A 17,025-nucleotide genomic window follows, 5' to 3' on the forward strand; every position below is an offset into this window, starting at 1 on the left:
TAAAAATACAGAAGTGGGTTACCACTGCCTTCTTCCATGCAGTGAAAACTTGAGTCTCTTCCACAGTCTTTGATCAACATTTTGAGCACTTGATCATTGCCTTTGACTCTTTTCCATGCTGCTGCTGCCCAGCACAGCTGAATCAACTTTGTCTGATGCTTCAGCTTAGACATTTCCATTATGGGAAACCCTAGCAAGACAGTATCTCTCGTTGGCCTAGCTCGAAGCTTCATCACTATATGCAAACTCTCCTGCCACGGTAAAACATTGATGTGTTTGTCAGTATTATTATTATTCCATTATTATCATTATCACCAACTCTGTCATATCCTACGCCCCCAAGACCTGAGTACAGTGCCCTGCACACAGAAAGCACACAATAAATACCACTGAATGACTGATTGATTGTTAGGACTGTATATATGACTGTGTGACTCAGTGATACTCATGGAGAAGAGGGTGTCTCCACACCCCTCTTAGGGAAGATTCTTTCTCTCCATACACCAACACTGACACATAAAGACAGAATGCTAACCCCTCTCTTCCAAGTACACTGATTACATTGTTATATTGTCTGCTCTGTGACCTTGGACAAGTTACTTCACTTCTCTGTGCCTCAATTATATCATCTGTAAAATAGGCAATAAAATTATAAACCCTATGTGGGACATGGACTGCATCCAAACTTGATTATCTGGTAATAACCCCAGCACTTAGAACACTTCCTGGCACATAGTAAACACTTAACCCGTACCATAAAAAATAACTGTAACAACATAATTATTTCTGGCTCTGACACTTGCATGCTCTTTGATTTTGAGCAAGTCCTGTAGCTACCACATTAGTGCAGTCACTCATTCTATCCCGACTGGATTACTGCATTAGCCTCCTTTCTGATCTCCCAACCTCCTGTCTCTCCCAATTTCAGTCTGTACTTCACTGAAGTATAGTGTCTATATTTCTCTATATTATATACTTCATTATATACTATATACTTCACTCTGCTGCCTGGAATATCTTTCTAGAGAAGCGTTCTGGGCATGTCACCCCCCTCCTCAAAAACCTCCAGTGGTTGCCTATCAACCTCTGCATCAAACAAAAACTCTTCACTATTAGCTTCAAAGCTGTCCATCACCTTGCCTCCTCCTACCTCATCTCCCTTTTCTCCTCCTACAGCCCAGCCCGCACACTCTGTTCCTCTGGTGTCGCTACGCTAATCTTCTCACTGAGCCTCGTTCTCGGCTGTCCCACCATCGGCCCTGGCCCATGTCCTACTTCTGGTCTGGAATGCCCTCCCTCCTCACATCCGCCAAACAATCACACTTCTCCACTTCCAAGTCCTACAGAAGGCTCACCTCCTCCAGGAGGCCTTCCCAGACTAAAACCACCTTTTCTTCAGCTCTCCCTCCCCTCCCCTTTGCCCCAATTTGCTCCCTTTGCTCTACCTCCTCCCTGCCCTACAGCACTTGGCTATATATGTGCATATCTATAATTGTATTTATTTATATTAATGCCTGTTTAGAGCTTTGATCTGTATATATGTCTATAATTCTATTTATATTGATGGACTGCTTGTTTTGATGTCTGTCTCCCCTCTTCTACACTGTGAGCCTGTTGCGGGTTGAGATTGTCTCTCTTTGTTGCTGAATTGTACTTTCCAACTACTAGTACAGTGCTCTGCACACTGTAAGCACTCAATAATTATGACTGAATGAACGGATGAATGAATTTAGCTTTTCTGTGCCTCAGTTTCCTCAACTGTAAAATAGGGATTCAATACTTAGTCTGTGAGACCCATGCAGACCAGGGACTTTGTCTGACTTGATTAACTTGTATTTACCCCAGTACTTAGAACAGTGATTGACAAAAAGTAAATACTTAACAAATACCAGTTAAAAAATTTGGATTTTTTTAAGAACTCATTCTGTTTCAAGCAGGGCTTTAAGCCCTGGAATGGATAAGATAACAAGATAAGACACAGTCCTTTTCCCATGTGGGGCTGCTCATAAATTAAAAGAAAAGAAGATTGATAATCAATTAATCAATCAGTGACGTCTATTGAGCATCTAACTGAGTGCTAAGCATGACACTAAGAGCTTGGGAAAGTACAGCAGTAGCAGGATACAAATTCTCTGACCTCAAGGGATTCCCAATCTGACTGAGTAGAGAAACAAAAATGTTGAAAGTTCATAGAAGAACAAGGATAATACAGAAACAGTACAAGCACCTCAGAATGAGACAGCTGAACAAAGAGTTGAATAAACAGATAAATATATCGATAATTAAGACAGAAATACACACTAAACATATACATAGGACATATAAGTATGTTTCTATACATAAACACACATATTTTATTGAGCACTTACTGTGGCCCGCAATCTCGGTGTCATCCTTGACTCGTCTCTCTCGTTCACCCCATACATCCTAACCGTTACCGAGACCTGCCGGTTTCACCTCTACAATATCGCCAAGATCCGCCCTTTCCTCTCCACCCAAAAGGCTACCTTACTGCTACGGGCTCTCGTTATATCCCGGCTAGACTACTGTGTCAGCCTTCTCTCTGACCTCCCTTCCTCCTCTCTCTCCCCGCTCCAGTCTATTCTTCACTCCGCTGCCCGGCTCATCTTCCTGCAGAAACGATCTGGGCGTGTCACTCCCCTTCTTAAACAACTCCAGTGGTTGCCTATCGACCTCCGCTCCAAATAAAAACTCCTCATTCTAGGCTTCGAGGCTCTACATCACCTTGCCCCTTACTACCTCTCCTCCCTTCTCTCTTTCTACTAACCACCCCGTACGCTCCGCTCCTCTGCTGCCCACCTCCTCACCGGCCCTTGGTCTCGCCTATCCCGCCGTCGACCCCTGGGCCACATCCTCTCGTGATCCTGGAATGCCCTCCCTCCTCACCTCCGCCAAACTGATTCTCTTCCCCTCTTCAAAACCCTACTTAAAACTCACCTCCTCCAAGAGGCCTTCCCAGACTGAGCTCCTCTTCTCCCTCTACTCCCTCTGCCACCCCCCCTTTACCTCTCCGCAGCTAAACCCTCTTTTTCCCCTTTTCCCTCTGCTCATCCACCTCTCCCTTCCCCTCCCCACAGCACTGTACTCGTCGCTCAACTGTATATATTTCCATTACCCTATTTATTTTGTTAATGAATTGTACATCGCCTCGATTCTAGTTTAGTTGCCATTGTTTTTACGAGATGTTCTTCCCCTCAACTCTATTTATTGCCATCGTTCTTGTCTGTCCGTCTCCTCCGATTAGACTGTAAGCCCGTCAAACGGCAGGGACTGTCTCTATCTGTTGCCGACTTGTTCATCCCAAGCGCTTAGTACAGTGCTCTGCACATAGTAAGCGCTCAATAAATACTATTGAATGAATGAATGAATGAATGAAAATGCTTAATGGGCACAGATCCAATTACATCAGACCCAGAAGGGAGGGTGTAAAGGGGAAATGAGAGCTTAGTCAGGGAAAGCCTCTCAGAAGAGATAAGATTGTCATGTTTTCTTAGCTCCAGATTGCCCAAATTCTAGTAACCCTTTGCCACAAACGTTTCATTGATTATTTTTTCTTCTCTCCAGTGTCTATTCTCCCAATTATCATTTAGCAAATTGGCACTTCTGTCCTCCCTTTGCACTTTTGAACATATTTTTTATGGTGTTTCTTAAGCACTTTACTAAGTGCCAGACACTGCACTGAGCACTGGGGTGGACACAAGTTGATCAGGTTGGGCACAGTCCCTGTCCCACATTGGGTTCACAGTCTTAATCCCCATTTTACAGATGAGGTAACTGAGGCACAGAGAAGTGAAATGACTTGCCCAAGATCACTCAGCAGACGAATGGTGGGACTGAGAGTAGAACCTGGGTCCCTTAGACTCCCAGGCCAGTGCTCTATCCACTAGGCCACACTGCACACTGTTGATCTACACACTACATCTTTCAGGCTTGTCTTCTCCTATCCATAAATGATTACGTTTTTCTCACTCCACTAGATTGTAAAATCCTTTTGCTTGGGGATAGAGTCTACTACATCAGTTATCCTCAGCCAAGTTCCTCACAGAATAGTTGCTCGATAAGTACTGGCAATTGCCTTACTATTATTTTCTGTCAGTTGCATGCATAATGAATAAGATTTAGCTATTTGCCGTGTTTCACTGGTTTTATTCAAATCCAGTTGATAGATTTCCAGAAGTTTTTTTCTACACCTCTGTATTTCTAATTTCAATCACTATTGCTTCTCCGATGATTGTTCTGTAAATATATCAAGATTTTTGGCCATGTTAGACAGCAAAAAGATTCATTTTCTGCCTAATAATTTACATGAAATTCAATTTCTTTGTCACATTTGATTTCAGAAAAAATAATTCTGAAATTTTCAAATCATAATTATACTTTTCAGTCTTTCACTGCTTAAAGCTACTAAATAGGCAGAATCACCTTTCTGTGTATTTTGAAAAATGTAATTATTTTATAGCATCCTCTTTTAAATTTAGTTTATTTTGTCTCAATGAAAAGTCAAACCGAGCAATAATATCTTTCCAGTGTAAGTAGTGATTAGAGTCAATTTTAAATCTTTAGATTTGTGAGGGTGTGTGTGTGAGTGTAATAAAGCAGGGTTATCTAGTGTAAGGAGCTTGCACCTGGGAGTTAGAGGACCTCAGATGTAATTTCGATGCTGCCACTTGCTTGCTCTGTGTCCTTGGACAGGTCACTTAACTTCTCTGTGCAACTGTTCCTTCATCTGTAAAATGTAGATTCAATGCCTGTTCTCCTTCTGACTTACATTGTGAACCCCATGAAGGACCTGATGCTTTTGTATCTACCCTCACCCTTCGAACAGTGCTTGGCCCATAGTAAGCACTTAATACTGTATCATTCTTCTTCTTATTTTTAAAATCGGATTCAAATATAACTAGGAACATTTTTTCAGATAGACGTATTTCATTTACAGCTCACTCCAAGAAGTATGCTGAGAAATTCCACCCGTCATCAGATCATTCAGAGCAGATTTTAGGAAACAGCCAGAAACTTTTTATTGGATGTAACTGTGAACATGGAAATGCTTCCCCTTGCTCTTTTCTTCTGTCGCTTGTGCTGTCTCTCCACATCACATCCTGTATCTGGGTGTTTATATCTCTTGAAGATGTCTGACTATAATCTTAACCAGATCCTCCAACGTTCTTAAATTCAAGCCTCCAGCTGAGGCTGGCTTACTTTGAAGACCTGTGTTATTCTGCCTAATGAGACACTAACCAGTGATATAGAGGTCAACTTAGGGCATAATGATACACAGTCAGTTCTTCTCCCCATTTCTGCTCCCACTCCTCACATCCTTAATTTTCTGTAGTTATGAAATAAGCATCTTCATAGCTCTGCCTTGTGTTGTCCCTGTTTCTGTGGGAAGCAGAAGGAAGTCCCGAGAGTGTGATGGAAATAATAGGGGTTGGATTTGAGGCAATATTAGCAGAGGAAGAGAGGGGTGAAAAGGAGAACCCTAGATCCAATTAAGCAATAATAAAGATAAATGCTCAGTGTGGCTCATATTTGACATGCCATCTTCAGAGTTTTGAATTTTGAAGGTCCTCGAATTTTTGACTCTTCTCTACTGTGACTAATCCCCCTTGTTCATGCTGTTCCTCTCTCTCCCAATCCATTAGACCACACCTCTCCCCATGTTTCAAATCCAGCTACAGTCCCTCTTCCTCCAACAAGCCTTCCCCACATAATCCCTCAAACCCAAAATGTAGAAACCCACCATCCAGTTCGAGCCCTTTTAGTATCTATTTATACCCACTCTCAGCATTTGTGTATACAGCCTTCCTTGTCTAAGAGCCCCTCTCCTCTTCTCCCACTCCCTTCTGCGTCACCGTGACTTGCTCACTTTGTTCCCGACACCCCCACCCTCACAGCACTTATGTATTTACCTGTCATTTGTTTATTTATTTTAATATCTGGCTCCCTCCTCCCCAGCCTGTAAGGTGTAAGCTGCGACAGCTCAGGACTTTCTCTTCTGCCTTAGCCCCCAGTGGTCCTTCATTCCCCTCCCTTTGGTCTCCCCTGCCCTGACTCCTCCACCCAGCACCCCTCTTCATTTCCTTCCCACCCAGCCCACCCCCACCAAGTGCACCCTCATCTAACTCTTCCTCACCTCTCTTCCCTGCACCATCCCTGCCCTCCAGTCCAGCGCCACTCTCCATCCCCCTCCCAACTCACTGGCCCCAGCCAGCTCATCCCCATTCCACCCCTGCCTACCCATCTCTCCGTCCTCACCCCACAACCCCTCCCCATAGTCTCAGCCAAAGGAAGCCTGTGGACCCCCTGCTCCATCATGGAGAAGCTTCTCTTCATCACTAACCTGTTCCTATCCCGGTTACTCCTCCTCCTCGTCATCACTAAAACCTGGCTCTCCCCAAAGGAAACTGTCTCCCCTGCTGCTCTCTTTAGAAGGGGACTCATCTTCTCCCATTCCTTCAGACTCAGTGGGAAAGGAGGAAGTGTTGGCTTCCTTCCCGCACCCTGATGCCGCTTTCACACCATTCCTCCTCCCCCATCCCTTCCTTTCCCTTCCTTCGAAGCCCATGTCATCCACCTCTACTACCCACTCTAGATTTTAGTAACGGTCATCTGCCATCCCTCAGGTCCCACCCCCCACTTCTTTAACCATTTTGATCCATTTCTCACATTCCTTCTCTCTTTCTCCTTGCCTATATTGTTCCTAGGAGACTTGGATATCCACATAGATGTTCCTGATGACCCTTCCGCTGCCTTCCTTCTCTCACTCCTCAACTCCACTGACCTCTTTCTCTACCCCACCTCATCCACTCCCCACCTTAGACACACCCTCCATCTCATCATCTTTAGCCTTTGCACAATCTCTATCCTCACTAACTCTGAAATCCCCCTCTCTGACCACAGCCTCCTCATCTGCCTTGACTCCCACACACCTCCTCCCCATAACTCTGTACTGTTCCCCTACAGAGACTTCCAATTTTTGACCCTATCCCATTTACCTTGATGACCAAACTGATGCTCTCAACACCTCCATAGCCACTGAACTCAACTCAGTCCCTCCTCTATCCCTCTATCTCATACCATTTACCAACAACCCTGGATCACCTCTACAGTTCTCCTCCTTCACTCCTGTGCACAAGCCACAGATCATTATTGGAAGAAATCTAGATATCAGGCCGACTTGGTCCACTTACAGGTAATCCTTGCATGTTTTAACTCTTCCCTCTTCTCAGGCTGGCAAAATTATTCCTCCATCCTTCCCCATGCCCATCGCCTCCACCAGTTGTTCCACACGTTTAACTCCCTCCTTAATTCCCCTGCTCCCCCCCAACCGTGCCTCCATCTTCCCCATCCCTTGCCCTCAATCCCTTGCTGCTGGATTGTAATAGGAGAGTAGCGAGGTGAGTCGGTAGTGGGGGAAGGTGATTGAAGACTTTGCGCACTATGTTTCTCTAATGTTAACCTTCTCACTGTACCTCGATCTCATCCATCTCACTGCCGACCAGTCGCCCACATCCTACTTCTGGCCTAAAATGTCCTCCCTCCTCATATCAGAAAGGCAACTACTCTCCCCCACTTCAAAGCCTTATTAAAGGCACATCTCCTCCAAGAAGCCTTCCTGGACTAAGTCCTCCTCTCCTCTTCTCCCACTCCCTTCTGCATCTCCCTAACTTGCTCACTTCATTCATCCTCCCTCCCATTCCCACAACTCATATGGACAGTTCTGAAATTTATTTATTTATTCAAGTATTTGTGCATATTAATGTCTGTCTCTCCTCTAGACTGTGAGCTCATTATGGGCCAGGAATGGATATGTTTTTTTGATGTATTTTACTCTTCCATGAGCTTAGTAAAGTGCTTTGCACACAGAAAGCGTTCAATAAATACAGTTGAATACATGAATGAATACAATTGAATGAATGGATGAATGAATGAATGAATATGCTTATGAAAGGACCTAGAGCATTTACTGAGTGTCTACTGTGTGCAGATGCTATACTAAGCATGTGGGAGAGTACAGTTGAGTTTTAAGTCCCTCCAGCAGCTTAAAAACTAGAAGAGGAGGCAGATAGTAAAATAAAATTATAGATAGGAGGAAATAATAGAATATGAAGATATGGGTTTTAAGTCCAAAGAGTGGATATGAGTGTCCAAGTGCTTAGGTGATGAAGTGTAGTTGTATAAAGTGGTAGTTGTGGGGAATATAGGGTGGGGAGATGAAAGATTAATCCTATAAGAGATGTGCTTTGCCAAGGGCCTTGAAGACTGGGGGAGCAGTGATCTGCCAGATACGAAGGGAGAGGGAGTTTTTGGCAAGAGGGAGGGACCGGTGAAAGGTAGGACGTGGTAAAGACACAGTGAGATGTTTTGGCTTGAGAGGAATGATTTATTCAAATGGATATTCAATTGCTGATTTTGATCACTCTAATTGTAAATGGCAGAACTTCTGTCTTCCCCCATCAGAGTGTACGTTGTTTGTTGGTAGGGAACATGTCACTTCTACTTTGTAGTTTCCCTGGGGGAATGGGAGGGAGGATGAATGAAGTGAGCAAGTCAGGGAGATGCAGAAGGGAATGGGAGAAGAGGAGAGGAGGACTTAGTCCAGGAAGGCTTCTTGGAGGAGATGTGCCTTTAATAAGGCTTTGAAGTGGGGGAGAGTAGTTGTCTCTCTGATATGAGGAGGGAGAGCATTTCAGGCCAGAGGTGGGATGTGGGCGAGAGGTTGGCAGTGAGATAGATGAGATGGAGGTACAGTGAGAAGGTTAGAATTAGAGAAACATAGTGTGTGAAGTCTTCAATCATCTTCACCTCAGAACAGTGCCTCGCACCCAGTGGACACTCAATGGATACAACCAGTATTTCTACTGCTGCAATCATCTAACGGTCCGTCAGTCAATCGTATTTCTCAAGCGCTTACTGTGTGCAGCTGATTTGGCCTCCACGGTTTCAATCTCTGTGGCCAACCAAGAACTCCCACTTAGACTCCCTCTCTGGAAAACGCTGTCCAGCTTGGTTTTTAGCAGGATTCTCTATCACACACACATACCCAGTTTAGGAGGAGTAAAGCCAGTGAGTGGGGAAATAGCAGGTGAAAAGAGCAGGTAGGTCTCTAGTAGGATGTTCTCCCCACTCTAGACTGGAAGGCCCTTGGGGTCAGGGAACCTGTCTACCAATTCTGTCAAATTGTACTATCCCAAGAGCTTGTTAGAGTGCTCTGCACACAGTGAGCACTCAATAAATATCATTGATTGACTGATAGGTGATGGGGAGTCAGATGATGGAGATCCTTGATGACGATTGAGAGGAGATTTTATTTGATGCCGAGAGACACATGGAGACAATGGAGTTTTGATCCACCATTTCTCCCTAGTGAAGGGGAGAGACATATTTTACTGAGGAGGAAAAAGAGATTTTTTTCTCCAAAATATTTATTCATGTGCTAGGCAAAAACATTACAGCAAGAAAAAACTGGATCATGGAAAAGCTGCAGAGCATGCGTAACTGACCAGAATGCTGCCTTCAAATTCCATCTTGACAGCTACTTCTCTAAGAAGCTGAATTCGATATCATCATAGACCCCTTCTTCCAATTCCAAGATGAAACCTCTTCTCAAGGGGAGCAAAGCGGACTCTGAAATAACAACAGAAAAGCCTTACTCTCTCAGTCTCTATTTTATGCATAGATACCCTGTTCCCAAGGCAAATATCTCCCTCCTCAGTACTGGAAGCAGTGTGGGCCAGTGGACAGAGAACAGTCCTGGGAGTCGGGGTGACCAGGGTTCTAATCCTGTCTCCATCACCAGTCTGCTGTGTGACCTTGGGTAAGCCATTTCACCTCTCTGGGTCTCAGTGATATCATTTGCAAAACGGGGATTAAAACCGTGAGCCCCATGTAAGACAGGGACTGTGTCCAACCCAGTTACCTTGTTTCTAACCCAGTGCTTAACACAGTGCCTGGTACATAGCAAGCACTTTACAAATTCCACAATTATTGTTATTATTACAATCCTATGCCTTGCCAGTAAAGTCTTGCTCAATTTCTGAGGTAAATCCCCTCATCGGGAAAGTGTTTCCAATGAAATGAAAAGCATCAGAGCCAGGGAATTCTTCTGTTGAGATTTTGGGATTGCTCTTCAGCCAGGTCACGATGGAAAAGGCAACTACAATCCACTGGCAGTAGGAGTGCTGGCAGTTGTACTTATTGAGTGACTTTTAGGTGCAGTGAACCACACACTAAGCTCTTGAATGTGGACATCATGTCACTGTATTGGAGATGATATAGCAGCAGCTGTATATCTCTTCACATATGTGTATGTATCTTATATATTCATATGTGTCTTCACATATGTCTCTGAACCCCTTAGGCTTTTAATGAATAAAGCAGAATCTCACCCTAGAAAACGACTAGAGAGAATCCTCAGTCTCTCAATCAGTGCACGAGCCTGAATGCCGGAGGTTGCCCAATTTAGGAGCAGATCTGTGGAAAAGACCACTCTCCATTGCTTCAGCATTGTTTTAATGCTGAAGCTGAAGGTCTCACTCATAGCTCTTTCCAGGTAAAAATGGGGATCCGGGATTTTTGGGTGTTAACTAAGCTCAGAAAATAGGAGCTGTGAGACTGTTTTCTCAAGGCAACTTGGCTTTGCCCTTGCTCTCCATTTTGAAGAAGGGGGGCCATATCTGAATACTTAATACAATATTTAACTGACAGTTGGGGGCAAGAAGTAGTGGATAAAGCATGGGCTTGGGTTGTAATCATGACTCCACCACTCGTCTGTTGTGAGATCTTGGACAAGTCATTTGACTTCTCCGTGCCTTGTTACCTCATCTGTAAGGTGGGTTTGCAACTTTGAACCCCACATGGGACAGTGACTGTGTCCAACCTGATTTTGCTCATATCCACCCCAGAGCTTAGTATAGTGTGTGGCACACATAAGCACTGAAATACCGCAACTCATTACTATTGTTATTATCATTATTTATTGTTATTACATTGCCACTTACTGTTCAGTACATGGGTCCTCCAGCTTCTTTCTTCAGAGTGTCCCTGTGATCCCTCATGACTTGGGAGGGAACCAGCATGTTGCTCGAAGCCTGAAACCTCTCCAACTTCATCATATGCACTTTCCAGGACATCCTCCGGCTTCAGCAGAGTCACTAAGGGAAGGGAATCAATTAATACATCTATGAGTGCTATGTATGGAGTGCTTCCTGTGTGCAGAGTACTGTACTAGGCACTTGGGACAATGCAGTACAACAGAGTTGGTGGACACGGTCTCTTGCCAACAAGGAGTTTACTGTCCCCAGGAACAATAGGAATGGAAATTAGCAGTGTGTCTCAGTGGAAAGAGCCCGGGCTAAGGAGTCAGAGGTCATGGGTTCGAATCCCTGATCTGCCACTTGTCAGTTGTGTGACTGTGGGCAAGTCACTTCACTTCTCTGTGCCTCAGTTACCTCATCTGTAAAATGGGGATGAAGACTGTGAGCCCCACGTGGGACAACCTGATTACCCTGGATCTACCCCAGCGCTTAGAACAGTGCTCTGCACATAGTAAGCGCTTAACAAATACCAATATTATTATTATTGTTATGGTCTCTCCGATTGATCCATGACAAGCAAATGGACAGTGTTGATGTTTTTTCTAATCCTTTAAAACAAGTGATGGGATTTGGAATAGGGGATGTGTTCTTGCCCTTCCTTTCATTTCTCCTACTCCCCTAATTCCCTCTGTCTATAAAAGCAATAGTCAGTGAGCTTGTGTGTCATCTCTGCACCTGGATCTGTACCCTTTTTAGCACTTGATATTCACCCCACTCTTAGCTCCACGACACTCATGTACATTATCCCTAATTTATTTTAACATCTTTGTCCTCCTCTAGATTGTAAACTCCTTGTGGTGAGGGAACATATCTTCTGACTACATTGTATTGTACTCTCCTTAGCACTTAGCATAGGGCTCTGCACACAGTAACGATTCAGATGCAGTATGGTTGAGTGGAAAGCAGCTTAACCCAGTGAAAGGTCATGAGAAAGTGGGTTCTAGACCTGGCTCTGTCTTTTGCCTACTGTGTAACCTAGGAAACTCACTTAGCCTCTCTGCTTCTATTTCCTCAATTGTAAAACTTAACATGCCTAAAACAGAACTCCTCGTATTCCCACCTAAACGCTTTCCAACCCCTGACTTTCCCATCACTGTAGATGGCACCACCATCCTTCTTGTCTCACAAGCCCATAACCTTGGCATTGTTTTTGACTCATCTCTCTCATTCAACTCACTTATTCGACGTCACCAAATTCTGTCGGTTTGATCTTCACAACATTGAAAAAAATTCACCTTTTCTTCTCCATCCAAATTGCTACCCCATTAATCCAAGCACTTATCCTATCCCACCTTGATTACTGCATCAGCCTCCTGGATGACCTCCTTGACTCCTGCCTCTCCCCACTCCACGCAATGCTTCACTCAACTGCCTGGATCATTTGTCTACAAGGACGTTCAAATCCATGTTTCCCCAAACCTCAAGAACCTGCAGCAGTTGCCCATCCACCTCCGCATCAGACAGAGATGCCCTACATTGACTTTAAGTCACTCTTGAGCTTGCTCCCTCCGACCTTACTTCCCTGATATCCTACTACAGCCCAGTCTGCACACTTCACTCTGCTAAAGCCAACCTACTCGCTGTACCTCAATCTTGTCTATGTCACCGCCAACCTCTCGCTCACTTCCTGCTTCTGTCCTGGAACGCCTTCCCTCTTCATACGTGACTATATTTTCCCAAGTGCTTAGTCCAGTGCTCTGCACACAGTAAGCACTCAATACATCCAACTGATTATGAGAGGTGAAGAGGATCCAGATGATGGAGAGCCTTGAAGACCACTGAGAAGAGTTTTATGATTGACTGATTGATTGATGGATTGATGGGGATTCAATACCAGTTCTCCCTCCTTACTTAAGCTGTGAGCCCCATGTGAAACAAAGATTTTGTCAGACCTGATTAACGTGAAGTGCTTACTACAGTGTTTGATGCATAGTAAGTTCTTAAAGTACATAAAAACAATATTTATCTCCAATAATATCTATCTCCACCTCTGGACTGCAAGCTCATTGTAGTCGGGAACCTGTCTATAATATTGTTCTATTGTATTCTCCAAGTGTACAGTGCTCTGCACACAGTAAGTGCTCAATAAATATGTTTGACTGACTGACTAGCAATAATGACAATGATAATGATAATAAATGCAATTGATTGATTGAACGATACATGATAAAAATAATGATAATAGTAATGATAATGGTATCTGTTAAGCACTTACTATGTGCCAAGCACTGATCTAAGCTCTGGGGAAGATAAAGGTTATCAGGTTGTTCCAGGTGGGACTCACCGTCTTAATCCCCATTGTACAGATGAGGTATCTGAGGCACAGAGAAGTTAAGTGACCTGCCTCAAGTTACACAGCTGACAAGCAGCGGAGGTGGAATTAGAACCCACAACCCCTGACTCCCGAGCCCATGCTCTTTCCACTAAGCTTCTCTTTGTTGACTCAACATGACCAAAACTGAGCTCCTCAACTTCCCTGCCAAGCCCGGTTCTCTCCCTGACTTCCTTATCACTGTGGACGGTACGAGCATCCTTCCCATCTCTCAGGCCCGCAACCTCGGTGTCACCTTTGACTCGGCTCTCTCGTTCACCCCACACATCCAATCCGTCACCCAAACCTGATGGTCTCACCTTTATTATATCGCCACGATCCGCCCTTCCCTCTCCACCCAAACGGCTATCTTACTGCTACAGGCTCTTGTAATATCCTGGCTAGATTACTGTGTCAGCCTTCTCTCTGACCTCCCTTCCTCCTCTTTTGCCCCACTCCAGTCTATTCTTCACTCCACTGCCCGGCTCATCTTCCCGCAGAAATGCTCTGGGCCTGTCACTCCCCTTCTTAAAAAACTCCAGTGGTTGCCTATCAACCTCCGCACAAAACAAAAACTTCTCACTCTAGGCTTCAAGGCTCTCTATCACCTTGCCCCTTCCTACTTCTCCTCCCTTCTCTCTTTCCACTGCCCACCCCGCATGCTCCGCTCCTCTGCCGCCCACCTCCTCACCGTCCCTCGGTCTCGCCTATCCCACCATCGACCCCTGGGCCACGTCCTCCCGCGGTCCCGGAATGCCCTCCCTCCTCACCTCCGCCAAACTAATTCTCTTCCCCTCTTCAAAGCCCTACTGAGGTAACTGAGGCACAGAGAAGTTAAGTGACTTGCCCAAAGTCACACAGCTGAGAAGTGGCAGGGCTGGGATTAGAACCCAAGTCCTCTGACTCTTTCCACTAAGCCACACTGCTTCTCTTTTTTGAGAGCTTAAGATGTGCCAAGCACAGTACTAAACACTGGGGAAGAAACAAGATGGTCCAGTCTCCCACGGGGGTCCCAGGTTCACCTGATTCAGTGGCCTTTTCCTTGGAGTCCGCCTCCACCATCTTCTCATTTACCTCCCTCTCCTCGTCCGCCATCATGACATCATCGTAATACTCCCTCCCTGACTGTTTCTGAAAATCTTCTTCAGTGCCCGCATTTTTTAAGGAGTCTGAAAAATAAAAGTAATTTTAACGGTTAGAAGATAAGTGATCAATCAATCAGTGCGATTCACTGAGACTTACTGTATTAAGTGCTTGGGAGAATGCAATACAACAAGAGTTGGTAGATATGTTCTCTGTCCACAAGGAGGTTACAGTCCAGAGGGGAAGACAAGCACTGAAATTAATGACAGGTAAAAGAAGCCACGGAGAGCAAGGAGATGGATGTAAGTCTTGTGGGAATGGGAGTGCCATCTAAGTGCTTGGAGGTGGGATGAATTCATGGGAGAGGCAGCAGGGAGTGGGAAGAGAAATAAGTTGGGAAGAATGACAGCATAGTCCAGGAAGGCTTCTTGGAAGAGATCCGATTTGAAGACAGAGAAAGTTCTGGCCTGTCAGATATGTAGGAGTTGGAGGAAGGGCATGAGCATAGGGTTGACAGTGGGTTATAGAACAGTGAAGGAGAGTGAGAAGATTGGTATCAGAAGGCAAAGTGTGTGGGCTGGGTTAAAGTTGAACCCTGATTAGCTTGTAACTACCCCAGTGCTTAGTACAGTGTAAGCATTCTACAAAAAAAAAAACAATGGTGAAGAATGGGATAGAGGAACTGTTATGGCAAACAGGGCAGGAGAGTAAGTAATTAAAAACTGCAGCTGCGGGACAGCAGGGTAAGCCTAATCTAAAGAAAGTATAGCGCTAACAGAGCATGGCTCAGTGGAAAGAGCTCAGGCCTGGGAGGCAGAGGTCGTGGGTTCTAATCCTAGCTCCGCCACTTGTCAGCTATGTGACCTTGGGCAAGTTACTTAACCTCTCTGTGCCTCAGTTACCTCATCTGTAAAATGGGGATGAAGACTGTGAGCCCTACGTGGGACAACCTGATAACCTTGTATCTACCCCAGCACTTAGAATAGTGCTTGGCACATAGTAAGTGCTTAACAAATCCCAACATTATCATTATCAACAACGGTTCTGCAAAGGGATGGTGGTGATGTGAGCTAGAGAAAAACTCAGGAGAGAAATTAGGAGAAAGGACACCCCAAGTTCCATCCACAAGTAGTGACCAAGCCAAGACATGGGCCATGGGCCATCACGTGATCCCTGAATGGGAAGTACTAATAATGATGGTAAATCTAAAGTGCTTTCTATGTGCCGAGACCTGTTTTAAATCCTGTGGTAGATACAAGCTAATCAGGTTGAACACAGACCCTGATCCAATGGGGCTCGCAGTCTTAATCCCCATTTTACAGATGAGGGAACTGAGGCCCGGAGAAGTAAGTGACTTGTTCAAGGTTACAGAGCCAGAATGATGGCGAAGGGGCCACTGAGAGATGATGAAGACCCGGTGGGGGTAAAAATGAAAATATCTAAATGATTGGCAGGGAATGTGTCTGCTGAGACTGTTGTGATGAACTCTCCCAAGCTTTTAGTACAGTACTCTGCACATAGTAAGTGTCCAATAAATACCACTGATTGATTTTTTAGGAAGAATGAAGAATCTAAAATTTCTTTATCTCATGCTTTTAAAGCACGCTCTATGGACTGCTGCCCAAGTCATAAACCTAAGCTACAGGATGCCGCGTGCTGAGCCCAGGACTAAGAGCAGGGTGAGCAAGAGGTGGGAAGCCCCCAGGGCTGACCTCACGAGGGTCCTGGCTGTCGAGACCTCGTGGGTAAAGTTAGCAGAGGAGTGGGCTCACAGCTTCAGGACCAACAGGAGTATTTATGAAACTTCCACAGGTACAATACACCTCACTGATTGCTTGATTAGTTCAAAAGTGAGAAGTGACACCTACCTTCCCTCCCCTCGAGAAGCTCGCGCTCTAAATGGGGAGACAGATGAAAGAATATTTACAAATAGAAAAATCCAAATAAATAATCGAATAAAGAAATCAACAAAAATGTTTAGGATGGGTCTAAGTGTATAAAATGCTAGAGGGAGCTGCTGGGTTGATCCATCTCAGTATGTAGGGGACTTGTCACAGAAAGGCTGATGGGGGAGACAAGATGTTAGGAGGGCTTTGAAGTTGGGGAAATCTGTGGTCTGTCAGGGTGGTATCTCTGGGGTCCCCAAAATACGGATCATCAATTTTTCATTTTCATTGGCTACTTCTGGCAGATTCTGCTGAGAATCTTCACCCTGAGAAGCAGCATGGCCTAGTGGATAGAGCACAGGCCAGGGAGTCAGAAGGACTCGGGTTCTAATCCTCACCCCGCCTCTCAGCTGCTGTGGGACCTTGGGGAGGTGACTTCATTTCCCTGTGCCTCAGTTACCTCATTTGGAAAATGAGGATTAATCAATAAATCAAGCAATCAATTGCATCTATTGAGCACTTACTGTGTGTGGGGCACTTTACTAAGGGCTTGGGAGAGTACAAACAACAATGTAACACAAACATTCCCTGTCCACAACAAACTTAGAGCTCCATGTGGGGCAGGGAC

This window comes from Ornithorhynchus anatinus, chromosome 3 (genome assembly GCF_004115215.2).
Source record: "Ornithorhynchus anatinus isolate Pmale09 chromosome 3, mOrnAna1.pri.v4, whole genome shotgun sequence".
Taxonomy (NCBI): Eukaryota; Metazoa; Chordata; class Mammalia; order Monotremata; family Ornithorhynchidae; genus Ornithorhynchus; species Ornithorhynchus anatinus.